Source organism: Canis aureus, chromosome 13 (genome assembly GCF_053574225.1).
Source record: "Canis aureus isolate CA01 chromosome 13, VMU_Caureus_v.1.0, whole genome shotgun sequence".
In the NCBI taxonomy this organism is placed as follows: Eukaryota; Metazoa; Chordata; class Mammalia; order Carnivora; family Canidae; genus Canis; species Canis aureus.
Genome location: NC_135623.1, coordinates 26,536,523 through 26,561,297, shown reverse-complemented (window position 1 = coordinate 26,561,297; position 24,775 = coordinate 26,536,523). Strand labels below are relative to the sequence as shown.

Sequence of the window (24,775 nt, the reverse complement as noted above, 5' to 3'; positions counted from 1 at the left end):
AAGAATAATAGGAGATAGAACTAGAAAGGTGATTTTCAGCCAGATAAGATGAATGCCAGGCCAAGCAGTCCAAACCTTATCCAGAACGCAAGGCAGAAGTACTGTGGGATTCTGAACAAGGGAGGGGTGCAATAAGAGATGAATTTGGACGTCCTTTCCTGCACGAACCATGAAGGCACTAAAAGCTATGTGCCCAGGCAAGGAGTACAATTGCTCAGGAGAGGTATTAAGGGTCAGAGAAGAGTTGTACACAGAAGGCATCATTAAAGTCCTGCAAAATGTAGAGTTGTAAGCAAATATCCAGGGAAGGGAAATAAATAAAATCTATAAAATGCACAATCTATTAACATACCAAGTACATGCAGTATGCTCCTCTGTGACAACAGAGAATTGGAATCTCTGTTCATGAAATGTTTTGCATCTATGTGGATTGCTCATCTCTACGCATGTTCCTTAAGAAAGAATTCAAATTCCTCCAAAATATTATCTCAGTCAGGATCCCCAATCTTATTTCTCTCCAGCCCCCAAAGCACATCCCATGCTACAGCGAAATGGTATGGTTATTCTCAACCAGTTATAAAAAAAAAAAAAAGACATTCTAAATCATAAAGCACCAGGAAAACTACAGGATTTATTTATTATTTTCTTATTTTTTTGTTTTCTTCATTTTAGGCCTTCGTTCACCCAGCTTTCTCCTCCTAGAAGAGTCCTTTTATCTTCAACTACCAGATTCCTATCTAACCTTTGAGGCCCAGCTGAAACACTGCTTTCCTCATAAAGCCATCCTCATGAGGAGCCATCTCTCCAGCAGGAAATAATCTCTCTCTCGTCCGTTCTCTCAGCACTGGATATATTACTCTCATATCACTAGGATTCAATGAAAAATGCAATAAATGCTATTTGTGAACATGTCATAACTATGTCACTACTGATCGGTTTTCTTTTCTTCTTTTTTTTTTTTTTGAGAGAGTGTGTAGAGTGTGTGAGAGCAGAGGCGGGGAAGAGGAAAGAATCTGAAGCAGGCCTCATGCTGGGCATGGAGCCCAACGTGGGGCTCCCTCTCAAGACCCTGAGATCATGACCTGAGCTGAAATCAAGAGTTGGAGGCATTACTGAGTCATCCAGACACACTCATTACCAATCAACTTTTAAAAATTGTAATAGTGGGCAGCCTGGGTGGCTCAGCAGTTTAGCACTGCCTTCAGCCCAGGGAGGGATCCTGGAGACCTAGGATCGAGTCCCACATCGGGCTCCCTGCATGGAGCCTGCTTCTCCCTCTGCCTGTGTCTCTGCCTCTCTCTCTCTCTCTCTCTCTCTCTGTCTCTCATGAATAAATAAAATCTTTAAAAAATTGTAATAGTGCTCTAGAGTTTACAAACAATTCTCATCTATGTATGTGCAGAATAAATCAATCCTATTAATGACTTATTATTTTTTAAAAAACAAGAAAATTATTATTATTCTCATTCTTTCCTGCTGATGAAAGAACAAATGTGACCCAAGGTCACACCACATCAAGGCTTGAGCCCAGATCCAGGGAATTTGCTCCCACATGTTCTCTCACCCACTTAGTTCCTCCTATAACCTCCCTACATGAACCCTTGACCTCCAAACCTCCCAGTGAAAAATTTGAAAATATGAAAAATTTCATATTTTGAGGACTTTTCTCATTCTGATTTTCTTGAATCTTTACAGAAATCCAATGCTTCATTGCATCTTTATTTTAATCTTTATTGCTTTTTCTGGTTATAATAGTAACGCATGCTAACCATAAAAATTCAAATATTTCAGAAAAGCATTACACAGAAAGCAAAGAATCCTGCAATTACTCAGTTCATTGGCACTCCTGCTCTGCTAGCACCACGCCAATGAGTAGGATCTCCACTGTGGGCCACCCTCAAAGGCAGAGGCTCCAACACCTTTACCTTTTTATTTTTTTAATTTTTTTTAATTATTTATTTATTTATTTATTTATTTATTTATTTATTTATTCATTTATTTATTTATTTATTTATTTTACACCTTTACCTTTTTAGTTCCCAGGTTATCATTACTCCACCTGCCATAGCAGACATTTCTGCTTTCACCCACTTCGTGCCTCCAGCCTATTTATGATAGAGCTCCAAGCAGCCAGGACCACCTGATCAGAGGTGCAGTCAAAATGAAGCCTATTTGCCACCCTGGATACAGCAAACACGGAGGAATCGTGTTGTCCATCTCCGAGGAGCAGACTGGATCCGGCCACGCCTACCCAACCACTACTAACTTAATATAGTTTTCTTAGTACAACGCTCAGCAATATAATAGATAATCTGCCCCACTTCCATCCAGGGAGGGAGCGAGGATAGAGGAATCCTCAGAATTTCACATGAATTTATAATATTCAATGACTTTCACTTAAGCATCTTGCTTTTCCCATCACTCACTTATAATAGATAGTTTTTCATTTTTCACTTGCTAGCTTCTGAGCTAGACCAAAAGGGACAATCTAGCAAAAGGGGAAGATTGAGTGGTACAGGCACTAATTCATGAAGTATAACATTTCTCTCTGCCAAATCCTTTCCCTTGTCAAATTTTTGCTGGAATCAATAGGTTATTTTTGGAATCGTTAAACATAGTACTGAATCAGGCAAATTATGCTACGAATAATATCACAAGAACTATTCAGAGAAAGAAAATAATAGATGATTAAGTGCCTACAAGCAGTCTTCCTAGGATAATGTTTTCTAATGAATTATATGACGTGTATATTTAGGGAACTATTTTTCTCTTGAGAGGAACGCTGCTTTATTTACTTGGGAAAAAATCCGAATGATGCCCCCCACAAATAGTCAAATTCTTGGTTTTCAAATAAGTGTTTTCATTTAAATAACAAAGGTACAGGGAGAATAATATTCAATAATCTAATTTCATATTTTGAGGACTTTTCTCATTCTGATTTTCTTGAATCTTTACAGAAATCCAATGCTTCATTGCATCTTTATTTTAATCTTTATTGCTTTTTCTGGTTATAATAGTAACGCATGCTAACCATAAAAATTCAAGTATTTCAGAAAAGCATTACACAGAAAGCAAAGAATCCTGCAATTACTCAGAATTGCTACACTTCTACAGTCTCCAGCTATAGTTTCCACTTTTCTCAATCTGTTAACCCTCTCCTGACCTCTCGAGATCAGCCCAGTTCCTCCTTCTGTGTTACAGCCCTACCCTCCAGTTCATGTGCAAACATCCCTCATAATTTAAAAAATATCCTTGACCCTTCAGTATCTTTTAGCCTTACAATTATCTCTCATTTCTTTCTCATCTGAACATCTCAAGAGTAAGTTTTGTTTGTTTCTCAGATCACTATGATCTGATTTCTTTCCCTTCTAGTCAACTAAAGCCATAAGGTTCTAATGTCCAAATAAACACATTTGTTATCTCAGAAATCCTCTCTCCAGCTTTAACACTGTTAACCTCTCCTTCCTTAAAGTATGCATCTCATTGGTTTGATTACATTTCTCTGTCCTGATTCTCTTTCTGCTTCTCTGGTAATGCTTTCTTGATCTGCTTTATTATTCCATCTCCCTCTGCTTGTCATTCTTAGGGTGAGGCTTTGTCTGTGGTCCATTTCCCTTCTTGCTCTGCATAAGTAGCATCACCTGAGTTATCTAATTGATCTCAAGGTTTTTACAACCACCTATCACTGATAACACCAAAATCTTATCGCCAGCCCCTCCCAGTATCTTCAGGTTCCACACTCATACATGTACCTGTGTTTCCCAAAGGCACCTTTAAATGGACATTGTCCAGAGTGAATTCAATCATTGCCTCCATCCTTTACCAATCCAAGAGACCTCCTGCTCTCATCCACGTGTCAGGTATTGACACCATTGTGCACTTGCTCACCCAAGCAAGACACTGGGCATCATTTCTCACTTTTTCTTCATTTTTCTTACAGACTTAACCATCCAAACATATTTTGAATCTGTTCCCTTTTTTCTCATTTAAGCTCTATCCTTTCTTTTATACCTCTTCACGACACTAATTTTCTAGATCCCAGTCTTGGCCCTCAGATACATCCCATACTGCTTTCAACATAAATTTTAGAAAATTAAAATCTGATCCTATTCTTTCCTGCACTAAATGACCAATGATCCCCCTCAGCTTTTAAATGAAAATTCGAGCTCTTTAGTATGGCATTAAGGTCTTTTATAACATGGCTTCTGTAATTTTTCTACTACCATCTCATAATTTGCGATCCAGCTATGCTAAACTACTTATGATTCTCTGCATACATTATGCCCTTGTCTTTATGCATGCTATTCCTTCTTGTTTTTTCTGTTTGTACTCACTTGCCTGTTTAGTTCTTACTCATTCATTTCTTTTTTAGGAGAACAAAATAAAAGTTAGCTTTTACTGTTCCTGAGGCTCAAAGGACGTGCAGACCGGATTTTTGTTCTGAGAACAGTCTATTAGACTTCTGCAGAGCAAACTCCTGCTGGGGCAGAGGAGAACTAAGAAAGGCAGACAAAATATTTTTAAATATTTGATTGAAGGCATATGAAAGATTCCAAAACAGTGAGGGTTTAAGTGACAAATATCCAATAAAGAAGGGAAATGTGGAAAGGCGAGCTCAATTTTCCCCTCAAAGCGTTTTCTGGTATGAATATAAGTTAGTACAGCCACTTTGGAAAACCATTTGGGAGTATTTACTAAAGCTGAACTGCTCATACCCTATAAACAAGCAATACTACTCTTAGGTACCTGCTCCATAGAAATGTGTAGCAAAAGGCTGTAGAAGAATGTGCATTAACAACATTATTCACAATAGCTCCAAACTAGAAACTGATATTATTAGAATAATGATTTACATTATACTTACACAATAGACTGCTATACAACACTGAAAATTAGTGAACTATTGCTATACACAGCAATATGAATGCATTTTCTAAGTAAACTTTGTATGAAAATGCCACATACAAGAGGACATACTGTAAGACTTCATTTATATGAAGTACAAAAATAGATTAAACAAATGCATGATGTTTAAAGTCCAGATAGTAGACTTTGTAGAGAAAGAACTGGATCCTGGTAATATTCTAATATTTGATCTGACTAGTGTTGACCTGGAGGTATACATGGTACGATCATTTGTCCAGCTGTATACCTATAATTCATGCAATGTGTTGTATATATGTTATATTTCAATAAAACAAAATGTCTTTTTAAAAAAAGGAAAAAATGTCATCTGTATCTAAATAGAAAATAGTATTATGTACAATTGAAAAGGGGATAGAAATATAAAGCTATGTTTTAGAGAAACAATTTTGAGAAGCTGTATAGCTCAGTGTATACTCCTTAAAACCTATTACCATGGGATCCCTGGTGGCTCAGCAGTTGAGCATCTGCCTTTGGCTCAGGGCGTGATCCTGGGGTCTGGGATTGAGTCCCACATCGGGCTCCCCGCATGGAGCCTGCTTCTCCCTCTGCCTATGTCTGTCTATCTGTCTGTCTGTCTGTCTCTCTCTGTTTCTTATGAATAAATAAATATTTTTTAAAAATTAAAAAAATAAAACCTATTACCACTAAATTACTGGAAAACTATCAACCGCAGAGAAGTGTCCAAGACATACATATTATTTACTACCACAAGGAACTCATGCAGAAATATTATTTGGACACAATAAGAAAGTATCTCTTTCCATAAAATATGCTATATTTTTCAGAGAAAGCCCAAATCAAAAATGGTTTTCAATTTTTTTCCAGCTGACATCACCTGGGAGATGCTATTCAATTTCATTTGTTTTAGCATCTGATGAATGGTTTGGACTGAGGCTGCTAGAAGGCTTTTCTTGGACTTTGTAATAGGTAACTCTGTCTCTTTACAAAATGCTTCACTGTGTATGAGTACTTAGAAGACATTCCAGGTTTCTCACATTCGTGTTTTGATACAGACAAGGACTGCATAGGCAATTCTGTGCTTTTTCAAAGTGCTGGAAAAATATTTCAACAGCTTCCAAGATTTTTTCCTAGTCTTGGAGGTCAGGAAAGAGCTTATGTTGAAAGATCTTTATTTAAAAAAAATAAGAACCAGATCAATTATCAATGTTAGATCAGTGTATTTAGGTGGTAAAAATGGTGTTCAAACGAGCCACTTTCAGCTGGTGGCCCAGCAGAAATAGCAGAAGGGAGATGAGCTGAGAAGATGTAGAATTAGTCATCCACTTTTTGGCTACCTAGTGCCTCTACCTTATCTCAAGCTGTGGCAATTGCATCTAACCTTTCTGTGATAGATAGACACTAAGATGGCTCCAAATTAGCCCTGCCCCCTGGTATTCATAACTCTGTGGAATTCCCTCCCTTCAGTGTGAACAGAAATTGTGACTTGCTTACAACCAGGGGACACTCTGTCATGTTTGTGATTTCACCGCTTAAGATTCTAACTTCCCTCTTGCTAGCAGACTCTCCCCATTGACTTTCACCCTTGCTAGCTTTGTGAAGCAAGCTTCCATACGGAGAGGCCCATATAGCAAGGAGCTAAGGGTAGCCTCCAGGAAACAGCCAACTAGAAATTGGAACTCTCAGTCCCATGGCCCACAAGGAATTGAATCCTGGCACCCCACAATCATGTGAACTTGGAAGAGGCTCCTTCCTCAGTTCAGCTTCAGATGAGACCCCATCCCTGGCCAACAATCCTGATTGCAGTTTTGTGAGAGAACCTGAAACAAAAAACCCAGCTAAGCCATGCCTAGACTCCTGAGTCACAGAAACTGTGAGACCATAAATGTATGTTGCTTGAAGCTACCAAGTTTGTGGTAATTTGTTACACAGCAATAGATCATTAATACAGGTTCCAATATCTGCTTTACTCCCAGAAGGTCACTGAAATTTTAAGTGGGTTAGTCTCAGAGCAATCATAAATTATCATATTTTTAATAAGAAGCCCTAACTTGATAGGTTTTTGAATAGGAGAAAAGAGCAACATATTTATAGAAATCAGTTTTAATTCTATTAAATTCTGCCATTTTTGAGTGTCTGAGGTGAGCTGATGAATAGTTAGTGAACTTCTAAACATTTCTTTTATTTCAGTTGGCAGAGACACTGTGCATTTTCATAACCTGTGGCAGACAATATTTTTCAAAGGTGGCTGCAACAATATCCTCCATCCTATGTGCTGTCATGCAATGTGACCTCGCCACTCCTCCATCAAAGGCAGTCTTGTTCCCTCCTCTTGGGTCAGACCTTGTGACATGCATGTTATCAATAAAATGTGCAGAAGTGAGGCTTCATAATTTCTGAAGCTAGATCAGTAAAAGCCACACAGTGTCTTCCTGTTCTTTTGGCAGTTTTCCTTCAGGGCACTTCCTTTCAGCTTGCTCCTTCCCCAAACCCAGCTGTTATGCTGTGAGAAGCCAAAGCCAAATAAAGAGGGCATGAGTATCCTACTCCAGTGACAGGGCCAGCTGAGCCCAGCCTTTAAATTCGGTACCAGTCCATGAGTGAAGAAATCTCCTTACGGTTCCCCAGCATTTTGGGTCACCCCAACCTTGCGAGTTTTCCCAGCTGAATTTCCAGACATTGCGGAGCAGAGGCAAACTGTGATGGTCAGTTTTATATGTCAAAGTTGGCTAGGCCACTGCACCCAGTTATTCAATCAAACACAAATTAAGGTGTTGCCTTGTCCCCCTAGATATAAGTTTTATATCTAGTGTGGATAGATAGATAGATAGATAGATAGATAGATAGATAGATAGATAGATGATACATAGATAGATAGATATAGATAGATAGATACATAGTTTTTTTATCTATATAAGAAGGTAATTTTGTAGTCATGATTAACATCTACAATCAGTTGGCTTTATGTAAAAGACATTATCCGGGGTAATATGGGTTAGCCTAACCCAATCAGTCGAAAGCTTTCAGAATGGAATAGATTCCTTGAGGAAGAAGAAATTCCACCTGTGGCCTGCAACTCCACAGGTGGAATTTGCAGAGAAACAATAGAATACAATTGAAGACAAGAAGAAATTCCACCAGTGGCAGCCCCCGTCCAAGATATTGAAGCCTGCCCTTATTGAAAGCCTGCCCTGAAGGTGTCAGACTAGCTTAATTAGCCCTCACAATCATGTAAGCCTATTGTTTGCAATAAGTTTCTTAATACACATACATCCTGCTGGTGCTATTTCTCTGGTGGAGTCCTGATACATAAACCATCTGGCTATGCTCTGTCTGAATTCTTTGCCCATAGGAAACATAGCTTAATAGAATGGTTGCATTTTTATACCACTAAGATTTAATTATTTTTTATGCACCAACAGGCAACCAGAACTCTTCCTGTTATTTAACCAACTTCAATAGAATTCCCTAAATCACAAGAAAATGCTGATTGTATGTACTTCGCAGAGCTCACATATTTTAGGCAAAATATAGAGAAAGTAGACCACATTCTGGACTCTGAACACATTATCATTCATTACATCACAGAGATTGAAATTTAAAAGACATCTTTCTATCTTTAGTCAAGACTATATTAAAAATATACAAGACAAAAGCTATTCCTGGAGAAAGCAACTAGATTTGTAACCTGGATTTTCCCCTGTTGTATCAAAGTGCCAGTTGCACAAATAATAATGATATAACATTATAGTGATGAGCAGTATTTCTTTAGCCGTAGCTCTACCTTGTTTTACACAACTTTTTTCTCTAAAACCTTCCCTTCCTTATCACTCAATTTTTCTGAGAATGCCTTATTTGAGGTTTCAATCAAATGAGTATAAACATGTTTTTTTTCCTGCTTCCGCCTGGTGCCCGCCACATTTCCCCACACATCAGCACCCCTTTGCGGATGGTGCCCAGCGCCAGGCCAGCACCTGCTGTCCATGGTGCTGATTTCTGTGCCAGCCACCCTGCCTCCTCCTGACACAAAGCTGGCCCCATGCCACTGGCGAATCCATTAAGCCCAGATAGTGAAGCCAGAGACTCAGACTTGCATTTTGCCAGGTGCTGCCATGAAAGGTTTCGAGCCTTCCCATGGTGGTAGGGGCAGGGTATGGCTGAAACTTCAAGCATTACTAATGTGTCAGTGCCCTAAATGCAGCAAGGTTTCATATTTTCTGTACTCACCTTATTCATCCCTCCATTTTTTGTACCATACTCTTTTTTAAAGGGTACCAATGCAATGCTGCTTACTCTTTTTGACGTATATATTACTAATTCTTCTTTTGTGAAAATGGATATTTACATTTTTATCTTTGGACCTCGGCTTCCTAGAGATAAACTCATAAGTATCATGCTGAAAAGCAAATTTCAAAAGCAGACAGCACGTTGTACTCAAAATTGGTCCTCATTTCTGATTACCAAGCTTGCTTGTTAATTCTCTTTCCTCTTAGAATAAGCTCATTCTCAAAAAGTCTTTTTCTTTTCTTTTTTTTTTTTTTAAAGAAGTTCTTGTAATAGACCCTGAGTGAACCTACCCTGATGTGTTTAATTCTAAGGTAAGTAGCACTGAGGCTTTAGCTTGGAAATGTCTATGATGATACCACATTTATTTAAGAATTTAGTTTAGGGGATCCCTGGGTGGCTCAGTGGTTTAGCGCCTGCCTTCGGCCCAGGGAGAGATCCTGGAGTCCCGGGATCAAGTCCCGCATCGGGCTCCCTGCATGGAGCCTGCTTCTCCCTCTGCCTGTGTCTCTGCCTCTCATTCTCTCTCTCTCTGCATCTCTCATTAATAAATAAATAAAATCTTAAAAAAAAGAATTTAGTTTAATTGAAGGAAAGTTGTGAGTTCTTGTTTCACTTTCAGAAGTGAAAAACCCAGAATCCCAGTTTTAATTAAAACATCTTATTTGGGCATGTTGACTTATTTGAATTCACTGATTCTACACTCGCAAAGAATATGTAGTTAGGGGATGGGCTTTGGAACAAGACTGAGTGTTTCGCCACTCTGCCATTTACTGGCTGTCAGACCTTGGAAAAGTTACTTAATCACTGTCTGTGCCTCAGTGTTCCTAGCTATAGGAGGAGGACGTTGACAGCGTATACCCCACAGGATTTTAGTGGAACTTATTTCACATTAATAAGCACTACTGGCAAAAAACAGTGCTTAATATATAGTAAGCTCTATATATGGATTTGTTAATATTATTTTTTTATTTAAATTCAATTTAATTAATATAGACTCATTAGTTTCAGAGATAGAATTTAGTGATTCATCAGTTGCATACAACATCGAGCACTCATTACTTCAAGTGCCCTCCTTAATGCCCATCACCCAATTACCCCTGTTAAAATTATTTAACAATTGCTGAGCCTTGTAACTTTACCAATCATCCAGGCAAAGGGCTTCTCATTTAGTGACACTAGATGAGTAAGAATTGATGTGGTCTGAGCATGTGCCAAGGGTTTTACTTATTTTAACACTTCTGTGCATTCTGCACAAAGGAAGGGAGATGCATATGTGCAAATGTTTGTACTTATTTGTAATAAGGCATTAAATTTTAGTACATGTCACAATTAGAAGTGTTTTTCTTGGGAGACAGTTTACAAGCAAACATGTTTTATTGGCATATAAATATCTTTACTATGTAAATATAGCCATGCATTTTCACCAGCAGCTGGCATAGTTATATGGCGCTAATATTTTAGATATATATGTAGCCAACATGTGAGCTCCCATGTGTCAGGCTATATTATTTAATTATAGTCCATTGACATAAATGTCAGAATTATTCCCATTTTTAAAAAGATTTTATTTATTTATTCATGAGAGACACACAGAGAGAGGCAGAGACACAGGCAGAGGGAGAAACAGGCTCCTCACTGGGACCCCGATGTAGCACTCCATCCTAGGGCCCAAGATCACACCCTGAGCCAAAGGCAGATGCTCAACCACTGAGCCATCCAGGCGTCCTAGAATTATTCCCATTTTGACCAAGAGGAATACCTCCAACGTAGACAATCCTACTCACTGCTAATTTTTATATTTCCTTATCTATTACTTAAAAATACTGAGGTAATGAATTAAATTAATGAATTAACAAAACAAAACAAAAATGTGTAAATAAAACTTGGATTCACACACACACATGCACACAAATATTCATAGAGGCTTTATTTCTAATAGCCCAAACTAGAAACAACCAAATTCTCTTTCAATGACTGAAAAGGAAAAAAAAAAAAAAAGACTGAAAAGGTAAACACATTACAGTACATCCAAATCATTAAACACTACTTCAGCAATAAAAAGGAATGAACTATTGATACACACAATAACTTGGATGACTCTCAAGAGAATTGTGCTGAGTGGGAAAAAAAAGTCATTCTCAAAAGATTATATATATAATTCTATTTATGTAAATCTCTTGAAATAAGAAAATTCTAGATATGGAGAATGGATTAGTTGTTACCAGAGGTTAAAAGAAGGAGTTTAAGGGGAGGTAGCTACAAAATAGTAGCACAAGGAATCTCTGATATGGAACCGCTTGGTCTCTTGGCTGTACTGGTTTCATAGGAATCGACACATAGGATAAAATTGCTTAGACCCAAGTACACACACATACAAAGGAGTAGATGTAAAGCTGACAGCAAAATATCAGTAAGATTATCAGTAGCAATCACCCACTTTCCCACTTGATACTGCATTATATTTATGTAAGATGTTATCATTAGGAGCAACAGGGTCCAAGACATACAGGATCTCTATTCTTACAATTACATGTGAATCTACAATTCTTTCAGAGTAAAAATTTTTACAAGAAAGAGGTGCACATAAGAAGTTTCATAAAATATTATATAATATACCAATTTTTAAAGAGATTTATTTATATATTTGAGAGAGAGAGAGAACACAAGTAGGGGGCAAGGGCAGAGAGAGGGGGAAGCAAGCAGACTCCTGCTGAGTGCAGAGCCTGATGCAGGGCTTGATCCCAGGACCCTGAGATCGTGACCTGAGCCAAAACCCAGAACTGGGCACTCAACTGACTGAGCCACATAGGTGCCCCTAAAATACCAATTTAAAAGTGAAAAATCTCGATCTAAAAGTAGTATGATTTCATTAGCAGAATATTTACTATATCTGTTATTTTTAAAGGAGCAATTACATGATTCTACTTCAATAATTATTTATTGACAGCCCACAGAGCTCCAGGCATAATAGCGGGCATTTCAGAAAAGAAAATATTATTTGGCCTTCAAGGATACTCTTGCGGCAGGTACTACAGTTCCTATTTTATAAATGAAGAAACAGACTGAATAATGTTAAGGAACTTGCCCAAAGTCCCACATTGAGTATGCAGCAGGTCTGGCACTTGTCCCCAGCCCGGTGCTTTTTCTAGCACTATCCAGATCAGATCTGTCATACAGAAATGTCCTAGCAGCATGAAACAACAGGATGAATTTAGGAACTTGCATGGTGCATTTTGTCTTAGGTTTTTATCATGAGAAAGGAGTAACTAACTGCTTGTTGCTACAATCCCTAGATTTTTAAAATTAACTTAAATTCAATTAATTAACAGAGTGTATTATTAGTTTCAGAGATAAAGTTCAGTGATTCCTCAGTCTTATACAACACACCGTACTGGGGCACCTGGGTGCTCAGTGGTTGAGCCTTTGGCTCGGATACTGATCCCAGGGTCCCGGGATCGAGTCCCACATCGGGCTCCCTGCAGGGAGCCTGCTTCTCCCTCTGCCTGCGTCTCTCTGCCTCTCTCTCTCTCTCTCTCTGTGTCTCTCATGAATAAATAAAATCTAAAAAAAAAAAATACACTCAGGCCTCACTACATCACTTACCCTCCTTAATGCGCATCACCCAGTTACTCCATCCCCCACGCCCCTCCCCTCCAGCAACCCTCAGTTTGTTTCCTATGCACGATCCCTAAATTTTAGTTCACTTTTCCTTTGTCTTCAGCCACAAGAAAATTCTAATTACTCTCCCACCCACGTCTACAAAGAGCATCCTGGTTCTTTCCCTACACTCATTTCATAAAAATACCAAACCTGACTCAACCACTAAATCCTCTTTGCCCACCCCAACCACTGAGCTGCTGAAGATAGGAAAACAATAAATAGTTTTCTTCAAGGAATGAGGAAGATGGTCCCTAGGGAGCTTTATAGACCAATCTATTTATATCTTAATTTCCTCCCTCTAACATTGCAACTTATGTATCTTACTCTTTCAATGTTTGCTACATACCACTTAAAAAAACGTAAAGTTTTTTTCCTTAGATTTTCTGTTTCCCTCACAATGCAGTAGCGTATATTAATATTCATATTTTCCCAAGATATTATTTCCTAGTAAAAACAAAAGAATCCATTATCTGATTTTTTCAAGGTTGCCCTTGAAATATATTATATTATGCTAAACCAGAATGCAATTTCTATAAATGGCTTTTGTTTATATATGAACCAACCCCAGGAAATATATAGATCTTTCCAAAGGCAGTCCCAAAGCAGCACAGAGGTATAGGTGTTATCATTATTCCCAGCCTTCCTCACCTCAGTAATGGCCCCTCCTTAGTCTACCAGTTACTGAAACCAGAAAGCCAGGAGTCATTCTGGACACTGCTTTTTTCCTTCATCCCCATAGTCCATTTATTTATTTTTTAATATTTTATTTATTTATTCATGAGAGAGAGAGAGAGAGGCAGAGACACAGGCAAAGGGAGAAGCAGGCTCCATGCAGTCCCGATGTGGGACTCAACCCCAGGACCCCAGGATCACACCCCGGGCTGAAGGCAGGTGCTAAACCGCTGAGCCACCCAGGGATCCCCCCATAGTCAATTTATTAATGACATTTGTCCACTCTGCATCTGTAATACATGCTGGTTCTTTCCCCTTCTGTCCCTTTGTATCACCAACCCTAAAGGAAAGTCCACCACCATCATTGTCAAGTGGACAATTATTAAGTCTCTTCATTTTCCTTCTTCCTTCCTCTTGTGTCCCTTCAGTCCATTCTCCACACTGAGGCCTGGAAGTTCATATCACTCATCTAAAACTCCTCAATGGCTTCCCACGTCACTTATGATAAAACCCAATGCCCTGAACAAGACGGAGGTTTGAGAGTCCCTACACTGATCTCGGTTTCTCACTCAGCCCACCCTGTGACCACTCTCCTCTTGTCTCTTCAGCTACAACCACATCAGCTTCCCTAGATTCCTCAAACATGCCGCATTCTTCCTCGCCAGGGTCTCACGGGTGTTGTTTATTGTCCTGGCACAGCCTTTCCCTTTTCTTCTCTCAAAACTGGCCATCTCCTCATCAACCTTCAAGTCTCTGCTCAGATGTCACTTTCCCAGAGAGTCTGGTGTCACCAGAAAACTTAAAAATGGCTCGCCATCAGCCCCTTGGTTCTCCCTCATAGCACCCCATTTTTTTCCTTTAAAGACGTTTGACAATCTGAAACTACATTCTTATGTGCATTTACTGCTTTCTCTCCTATTATATACATCCTAATAAGGCAAAGACTGCTTCTCATTTAATCACTTCATAACCATACCTATCACACCATAGATCATACCCAAAATTGTTGAATGAATGAAAGTACAAATGAAGAAATCAAGGCTCAAAGATATACAATATTTGCTCAAAGTAGGAGTTAATAATCTTCTAAAACAGAACTAGAATCATAATCCTCTGTTCCCACCTAGCATTTGAGCCATTTTATTATACTTTTCTTTCTTTCTTTCTTTCTTTCTTTCTTTCTTTCTTTCTTTCTTTCTTTCTTTCTTTCTTTCTTTCTTCTTTCTTTCTTTCTTTCTTTCTTTCCATGGAGTGCAGAAGGAAAGGGAGAGAGAGAGAGAGAGACTCTTAAGCGGGCTACACGCCCAGTGGGAATCTGACACAGGGCTCCATCTCACAACTCTGAGATCATGACCCAATCAAAAATTAAGATTTAGACACTGACTGAGCCACCCAGGCACTTCTATCCTACTTTTCTTTTCTTTTTTTATTGACAATTTTATTTGTTTATTCATGAGAGACACAGAGATTGAGGCAGAGACACAGGCAGAGGGAGAATCAGGCTCCATGCAGGGAGCCCAATGTGGGACTGGATCCCAGGACCCCAGGGTCATGCCCTGAGCCGAAGGCAGAGACTCAACCACTAGCCACCCAGGTGTCCCTATCACACTTTTCTTAAAGGAGTATGAATTATTGCAGGTTTTTGTGGCATGAAAGTATAAAAATTAAAGATATTCAGAATTCAAAACCCTGACTCCAAGGCTGTTGCATTCCATAACTAAATGAACCACATACCATCACCACTATTGATTCAGCTCTTTTGAATGTGATTGTTAATTCTTAATCAGTAATTGTTCACGGTTATTTTCAAATTGCAAAAGACCCAGAGAATAGTTGCTACTTCAATGTATTTTTCACTGATGTGTAACATCAATACGATACCTTATTTTACTGTTAAATTCAAAATAATGAACGTTCTAATGGAGAGTTAATATGAGTAACTTTTATCATAATATCATAAATATTTTTTCTGGTGATTCTGTGTACTGTTTCATTTGTGCTTAGTAGCCTTTTAGTTATCTTTGTGTTTAAATGTGAGCAACTCTGAAAAAGAATGAATTTTATGTGCTTCCAAAAAGTCAAAGATGTGTGCTAAATTGGTTTGAATTGAAGTTTTTCAATTTTACATCACCTATTAATCACAGACTTGGAAACTTGGAAAAACTAAAGTCATAATGTTTGCAAGAAGTCATAAAAATGTCTAAGGAGGGTGTCTGTGGAGCCGCTGTAGCCTGTGAGCAGCCAGATCCACGGACAGAGTCTCAGCCTCGCCGCTGCCGCCCAGAGACTGCTGAGCACCCCTCTGTCCGCCGCCACCCACTCCGGACACAGAGCACCCAGTCATGGATGAAAATGAGCTGGTGCAGAAGGCCAAACTGGCCGAGCAGGCTGAGCGATATGATGACATGCCAGCCTGCATGAAGTCTGTAACTGAGCAAGGAGCTGAATTACCCAATGAGGAGAGGAATCTTCTCTCAGTTGCTTATAAAAATGTTGTAGGAGCCCCTAGGTCATCTTGGAGGGTCATCTCAAGTATTGAGCAACAGACGGAAGGTGCTGAGAAAAAACAGCAGATGGTTCAAGAATACAGAGAGAAAATTGAGAATGAGCTAAGAGATCTCTGCAATGATGTACTATCTCTTTTGGAAAAGTTTTTGATCCCCAATGCTTCACAAGCAGAGAGCAAAGTCTTCTATTTGAAAATGAAAGGACACTACTAGCGTTACTTGGCCAAAGTTGCTGCTGGTGATGACAAGAAAGGGATTGTGGATCAGTCACAACAAGCATACCAAGAAGTTTTTGAAATCAGCAAAAAGGAAATGCAACCAACACATCCTATCAGATTGGGTCTGGCCCTTAACTTCTCTGTGTTCTATTATGAAATTCTGAACTCCCCAGAGAAAGCCTGCTCTCTTGCAAAGACAGCTTTTGATGAAGCCATTGCTGAACTTGATACATTAAGTGAAGAGTCATACAAAGACAGCACGCTAATAATGCAATTACTGAGAGACAACTTGACATTGTGGACATCGGACACCCAAGGAGACGAAGCTGAAGCAGGAGAAGGAGGGGAAAATTAACCGGCCTTCCAACTTTTGTCTGCCTCATTCTAAAATTTACACAGTAGACCATTTGTCATTCATGCTGTCCCACAAATAGTTTTTTGTTTACGATTTATGACAGGTTTATGTTACTTCTATTTGAATTTCTATATTTCCCATGTGGTTTTTATGTTGAATATTAGGGGAGCAGAACCAGTTAGCATTTAGGGAGTTATCTGTTTTCATCTTGAGGTGGCTAATATGGGGATGTGGAATTTTTATACTAGTTATAAATGTTTGGCATAGTACTTTTGGTACATTGTGGCTTCACAAGGGCCAGTGTTAAAACTGCTTCCATGTCTAAGCAAAGAAAACTGCCCACATCTTGGTTTGTCCTGGTGGGGAGTAAAAGAGAAAATTGGTTCCAGATACAGGTGTAGTTATTGTGGGTACTTTAAGGTTTAGAGCACTTACAAGGCTGTAGTAGAAATGGGTATCCCGTAGATACTACATGTGAACCACAAGTATCTGTGGAATACTCATTCTCAATGTGCACACCTTTGAGTACAGTTGCAGAAGTGTTCCTTTAGTTGTGACCCAATTTACTCTGGATAGGGGCAGAAATGGTTCACATTCCATTATTTGTAAAGTTACCTGCTGTTTGCTTTCATTATTTTTGCTACACTCCTTTTATTTGTATTTAAATGTTTTAGACAACCTAAGAACATATGTACAAGTAAAGATGCAGTAAAAATGAATTGCTTGATATCCATTACTTTGTGTATATCAAGCATAGCAGCAAAACAAAAATCCCATGTATTTAACTTTTTTATTTTTAGGGTTTTTTTGTTTGTTTGGTTTGGTTTGGTTTTTTGCTTTTGTGATTCTTTTTTTTTTTTTTTTTTGATACTTGCCTAACATGCATGTGCTGTAAAAATAGTTAACAGGGAAATAACTTGAGATGATGGCTAGCTTTGTTTAATGTCTTATGAAATTTTCATGAACAATCCAAGCATAATTGTTAAGAACACGTGTATTAAGTTCATGTAAGTGGAATGAAAGTTTTATGAATGGACTTTTCAACTACTTTCTCTACAGCTCTTCATGTAAATTAGTTTCTTGGTTCTGAAACTTCTTTAAAGGAAATTGTACATTTTTGGAAATTTATTCCTTATTCCCTCTTGGCAGCTAATGGGCTTTTACCAAGTTTAAATACAAAGTTTATCATAACAAAATACTACTAATATAACTACTACTGTTCCCAACCATGTCCCATATTCCTCCCCTACCCTGGGAAAAAAAAAAAAAAAAAAAAAGCTTTTTTTCAGAGACAGGGGATTGACTGGAAAAAAGTAATGTGTTCCATTTAAAATTTTGGTATATGGTATTTCCTAACTTAGGAAGCCACAATGTTCTTGGCCCATCATGACATTGGGTAGCATTAACTAAGTTTTGTGCTTCCAAATCACTTTTGTTTTTAAGAATTTCTTTTTTTTTTTTTTTTTAATTTTTTAAATTTTTATTTATTTATGATAGTCATACAGAGAGAGAGAGAGAGAGAGAGAGGCAGAGACATAGGCAGAGGGAGAAGCAGGCTCCATGCACCGGGAGCCCGATGTGGGATTCGATCCCGGGTCTCCAGGATCACGCCCTGGGCCAAAGGCAGGCGCCAAACCGCTGCGCCACCCAGGGATCCCTGTTTTTAAGAATTTCTTGATATTGTTATAGCCTGCCTTCAATTTTGATCCTTTATTCTTTCTGTCAGGTGCACAGGATTACCTTTTTTAGCCTTCTGTTCTTGTCACCAACCATTCCTACTTGGTGGCCATGTACTTGGATAAAAGGCTGCATGATCTTTCTGGCTCCACTCAATGTCTAAGGATACCTTGCTTCCTTTGCTTGCATCCCACAAACTATTTCCCTCATCCTATTTACTGCAGCAAATCTCTCCTTAGTTGATGAGATTGTGTTTATCTCCTTGTAAGCCCTACCTATCCTGAAAGGTCATTGTCTGCCTTTAAAATCCTTCCTCTTCCTCTCTTTAAATAATGATGGGGCTAAGTTATACCCAAAGCTCACCCTACAGACTATTTCCTCAGTACCTTGCAGAAAACACCAAACAAAAATACCATTTTAAAAGAGGTGTATTTTTTTTCTTTTAGAATGTAAGCTCCACAAGAGCAGGAACAATGTTTTCTGTATGTTCTATTGTGCCTAGTACACTGTAAATGCTCAATAAATATTGATGATGGGAGGCAGTGAGTCTTGATGATAAGGTTGAGAAACTGAAATCCCAAATACAAAAAAAAATGTCTAACGAGTATTTGAATATCATAGACTTCTTTGATTTACAATTTTATAAAATTTGAAAATTGTTCTTTCTACTTTACCATATTTCTATGGAGAACAATTCCACTTAATTCTGGCTATTTTTACAGTCTCTAGACATGTATCTATCATTGCTATAATCATTGTTTTATAGTGATACATACATGATCTCTAGTGATATATATATATATATATATATATATATATATATATACTTTTATTCTCCTCTATTCTTATATATTTTATTCATCTCCTTCATTAGATCACAACTGTCTTTGATGGAAATCATATCTACTGCTATTTCTTTTGACACTTTGCACAAAACCTCACAAAACGATATACCCATTGTAGCAACTTAATAAACATTGGCTCATTGCCTGAAGGAAGCAATTGACAACTCAGTCATGAAGAATTCACAGTGGTGCATAAATTTATCAATTTATTTTTTACATTCCCGTGAGAGGTGATGCACCAAAATACTTTCTAATCTTAGGTGAGATCCTCTTGGTAATCAGAAAAGAAAAGGGAAAAAAATGTCACTTACATTCGTGGCTGTCTAATTTTGTGATAACAGGCTTTTCAGTGCATAGAAACTAAACTGCATGAATGAAAATGGAAAAGGATGTGTCTGATTGTGTGGGTTTCTTTAATTTGCTCCTTAAATTACTACCTAGATTTGGAATATTTGATGTCAATTTAGGAGACATATATTAACAACCATACTTCATTCGCACCCCCCTTTGGCACCATTTGTTTTTTTTTAAATTTATTTTTTATTGGTGTTCAATTTACTAACATACAGAATAACCCCCAGTGCCTGTCACCCATTCACTCCCACCCCCCACCCTCCTCCCCTTCTACCACCCCTAGTTCGTTTTCCAGAGTTAGGAGTCTTTATGTTCTGTCTCCCTTTCTGATATTTCCCACAAATTTCTTCTCCCTTCCCTTATATTCCCTTTCACTATTATTTATATTCCCCAAATGAATGAGACCATATAATGTTTGTCCTTCTCCCATTGACTTACTCCACTCAGCATAATACCCTCCAGTTCCATCCACATTGAAGCAAATGGTGGGTATTTGTCATTTCTAATGGCTCAGTAATATTCCATTGTATACATAAACCACATCTTCTTTATCCACTCATCTTTCGGTGAACAACGAAGCTCCTTCCACAGTTTGGCTATTGTGGCCATTGCTGCTAGAAACATCGGGGTGCAGGTGTCCTGGCGTTTCATTGCATCTGTATCTTTGGGGTAAATCCCCAACAGTGCAATTGCTGGGTCGTAGGGCAGGTCTATTTTTAACTCTTTGAGGAACCTCCACACAGTTTTCCAGAGTGGCTGCACCAGTTCACATTCCCACCAACAGTGTAAGAGGGTTCCCTTTTCTCCGCATCCTCTCCAACATTTGTGGTTTCCTGCCTTGTTAATTTGCCCCATTCTCACTGGTGTGAGGTGGGATCTCATTGTGGTTTTGATTTGTATTTCCCTGATGGCAAGTGATGCAGAGCATTTCTCATGTGCATGTTGGCCATGTCTATGTCTTCCTCTGTGAGATTTCTCTTCATGTCTTTTGCCCATTTCATGATTGGATTGTTTGTTTCTTTGGTGTTGAGTTTAATAAGTTCTTTATAGATCTTGGAAACTAGCCCTTTATCTGATATGTCATTTGCAAATATCTTCTCCCATTCTGTAGGTTGTCTTTTAGTTTTGTTGACTGTATCCTTTGCTGTGCAAAAGCTTCTTATCTTGATGAAGTCCCAATAGTTCATTTTTGCTTTTGTTTCTTTTGCCTTCGTGGATGTATCTTGCAAGAAGTTACTGTGGCCGAGTTCAAAAAGGGTGTTGCCTGTGTTCTCCTCTAGGATTTTGATGAAATCTTGTCTCACATTTAGATCTTTCATCCATTTTGAGTTTATCTTTGTGTATGGTGCAAGAGAGTGATCTAGTTTCATTCTTCTGCATGTGGATGTCCAATTTTCCCAACACCATTTATTGAAGAGACTGTCTTTCTTCCAATGGATAGTCTTTCCTCCTTTATCGAATATTAGTTGACCATAAAGTTCAGGGTCCACTTCTGGGTTCTCTATTCTGTTCCATTGATCTATGTGTCTGTCTTTGTGCCAGTACCACACTGTCTTAATGACCACAGCTTTGTAGTACAACCTGAAATCTGGCATTGTGATGCCCCTAGATATGGTTTTCTTTTTTAAAATTCCCCTGGCTTATTTGGGGTCTTTTCTGATTCCACACAAATCTTAAAATAATTTGTTCTAACTCTCTGAAGAAAGTCCATGGTATTTTGATAGGGATTGCATTAAACGTGTATATTGCCCTGGGTAACATGGACATTTTCACAATATTAATTCTGCCAATCCATGAGCATGGAATATTTTTCCATCTCTTTGTGTCTTCCTCAATTTCTTTCAGAAGTGTTCTATAGTTTTTAGGGTATAGATCCTTTACCTCTTTGGTTAGGTTTATTCCTAGGTATCTTATGCTTTTGGGTGCAATTGTAAATGGGATGGACTCCTTAATTTCTCTTTCTTCAGTCTCATTGTTAGTGTATAGAAGTGCCACTGACTTCTGGGCATTGATTTTGTATCCTGCCACGCTACCGAATTGCTGTATGAGTTCTAGCAATCTTGGGGTGGAGACTTTTGGGTTTTCTATGTAGAGTATCATGTCATCGGCGAAGAGGGAGAGTTTGACTTCTTCTTTGCCAATTTGAATGCCTTTAATGTCTTTTTGTTGTCTGATTGCTGAGGCTAGGACTTCCCGTACTATGTTGAACAGCAGTGGTGAGAGTGGACATCCCTGTCTTGTTCCTGATCTTAGGGGAAAGGCTCCCAGTACTTCCCCATTGAGAATAATATTTGCTGTGGGCTTTTCATAGATGGCTTTTAAGATGTCGAGGAATGTTCCCTCTATCCCTACACTCTGAAGAGTTTTGATCAGAAATGGATGCTGTATTTTGTCAAATGCTTTCTCTGCATCTAATGAGAGGATCATATGGTTCTTGGTTTTTCTCTTGCTGATATGATGAATCACACTGATAGTTTTACGGGTGTTGAACCAGCCTTGCGTCCCGGGGATAAATCCTACTTGGTCATGGTGAATAATTTTCTTAATGTACTGTTGGATCCTATTGGCTAGTAACTTGTTGAGAATTTTTGCATCCATGTTCATCAGGGATATTGGTCTGTAATTCTCCTTTTTGGTGGGGTCTTTGTCTGGTTTTGGAATTAAGGTGATGCTGGCCTCATAGAACGAATTTGGAAGTATTCCATCTCTTTCTATCTTTCCAAACAGCTTTAGGAGAATAGGTATGTTTCTTCTTTAAACGTTTGATAGAATTCCCCTGGGAAGCCATCTGGCCCTGGACTTTTGTGTCTTGGGAGGTTTTTGATGACTGCTTCAATTTCCTCCCTGGTTATTGGCCTGTTCAGGTTTTCTATTTCTTCCTGTTCCAGTTTTGGTAGTTTGTGGCTTTCCAGGAATGCGTCCATTTCTTCTAGATTGCCTAATTTATTGGTGTATAGCTGTTCATAATATGTTTTTAAAATCGTTTGTATTTCCTTGGTGTTGGTAGTGATCTCTCCTTTCTCATTCATGATTTTATTAATTTGAGTCTTCTCTCTCTTCTTTTTAATAAGGCCGGCTAATGGTTTATCTATCTTATTAATTCTTTCAAAGAACCAACTCCTGGTTCTGTTGATTTGTTCCACAGTCTCGATTTCATTGAGTTCTGCTCGAATCTTTATTAACTCTCTTCTTCTCCTGGGTGTAGGATCTATTTGCTGTTTTTTCTCTAGCTCCTTTATGTGTAAGGTTAGCTTTTGTATTTGAGTTCTTTCCAGTTTTTGAATGGATGCTTGTATTGCGATGTATTTCCCCCTTAGGACTGCTTTTGCTGCATCCCAAAGATTTTGAATGGTTGTATCTTCATTCTCATTAGTTTCCATGAATCTTTTTAATTCTTCCTTAATTTCCTGGTTGACCCTTTCATCTTTTAGCAGGATGGTCCTTAACCTCCACATGTTTGAGGTCCTTCCAAACTTCTTGTTGTGATTTAGTTCTAATTTCAAGGCATTATGGTCTGAGAATATGCAGGGGACGATCCCAATCTTTTGGTATTGGTTCAGACCCGATTTGTGACCCAGCATGTGGTCTATTCTGGAGAAAGTTCCATGTGCACTTGAGAAGAATGTGTATTCAGTTGAGTTTGGATGTAAAGTTCTGTAGATATCTGTGAAATCCATCTGGTCCAGTGTATCATTTAAAGCTCTTGTTTCTTTGGAGATGTTGTGCTTAGAAGACCTATCGAGTATAGAAAGAGTTAGATTGAAGTCACCAAGTATAAGTATATTATTATCTAAGTATTTCTTCACTTTGGTTATTAATTGATTGATATATTTGGCAGCTCCCACATTCGGGGCATATATATTGAGGATTGTTAAGTCCTCTTGTTGGATAGATCCTTTAAGTATGATATAGTGTCCCTCTTCATCTCTCACTACAGTCTTCGGGGTAAATTTTAGTTTATCTGATATAAGGATGGCTACCCCTGCTTTCTTTTGAGGACCATTTGAATGGTAAATGGTTCTCCAACCTTTTATTTTCAGGCTGTGGGTGTTCTTCTGTCTAAAATGAGTCTCTTGTAGACAGCAAATAGATGGGTCCTGCTTTTTTATCCAGTCTGAAACCCTGCGCCTTTTGATGGGGTCATTAAGCCTGTTCAAGTTCAGAGTTACTATTGAGAGATATGAGTTTAGTGTCACCATGATATCTATTCAGTCCTTGTTTTTGTGGATTGTTCCACTGAACTTCTTCCTAAAGGGGAATTTTAAGAGTCCCCCTTAAAATTTCTTGCAGAGCTGGTTTGGAGGTCACATATTCTTTCAGTTCCTGCCTGTCTTGGAAGCTCTTTATCTCTCCTTCCATTTTGAATGAGAGCCTTGCTGGATAAAGTATTCTTGGTTGCATGTTCTTCTCATTTAGGACCCTGAATATATCCTGCCAGCCCTTTCTGGCCTGCCAGGTCTCTGTGGAGAGGTCTGCTGTTACCCTAATACTCCTCCCCATAAAAGTCAGGGATTTCTTGTCTCTTGCTGCTTTAAGGATCTTCTCCTTATCTTTGGAATTTGCAAGCTTAACTATTTGATGTCGAGGTGTTGAACGGTTTTAGGGGGGGATCTCTCTATTTCCTGGATCTGAATGCCTGTTTCCCGTCCCAGATTAGGAAAGTTTTCAGCTAGGATTTGTTCAAATACATATTCTGGCCCTCTGGCCCTTTTGGTGCCCTCGGGAACCCCAATTAAACATAGGTTTTTCTTCCTCAGGCTGTTTATTTCCCTTAATCTATCTTCATGGTCTTTTAATTGTTTGTCTCTTTTTTCCTCAGTTTCCCTCTTTGCCATCAACTTGTCTTCTATGTCACTCACTCGTTCTTCCACCTCGTTAACCCTCGTCGTTAGGACTTCGAGTTTGGATTGCATCTCATTCAATTGATTTTTAATTTCTGCCTGATTAGCTCTATATTCTGCAGTCATGAAGTCTCTTGAGTCCTTTATGCTTTTTTCTAGAGCCACCAGTAGCTGTATAATAGTGCTTCTGAATTGGGTTTCTGACATTGAGTTGTAATCCAGATTTTGTAACTCTGTGGGAGAGAGGACTGTTTCTGATTCTTTCTTTTGAGGTGAGGTTTTCCTTCTAGTCATTTTGCCCAGTGCAGGGTGGCCAAAAGCAAGTTGTATTGGGAAAAGGAGAAAAAGAGAGAGAGAGAAAGAAGGAAAGAAAAGACAAAAAAAAAAAAAAAGAAAAAAAAAAGAAGAAAAAAGAGAAAGAAAAAGAAAGAAAGGAAAAAAAGGGTGGGGGAAGGAAACAAATCAAAAAGCAAAC

General features: G+C 38.6%; 1 protein-coding gene and 1 pseudogene across 1 annotated transcript in view; one reads left to right on the top strand and one right to left on the bottom strand.

Moving 5' to 3' along the window:
• Nucleotides 1–24,775, bottom strand: part of NAV3 (neuron navigator 3) — a 1,006,607-nt gene that overhangs the window by 971,867 nt on the left and 9,965 nt on the right. The gene's annotated exons all lie outside the window — the stretch shown is intronic.
• LOC144282220 (14-3-3 protein zeta/delta pseudogene) lies at nt 15,719–17,619 on the top strand (annotated as a pseudogene).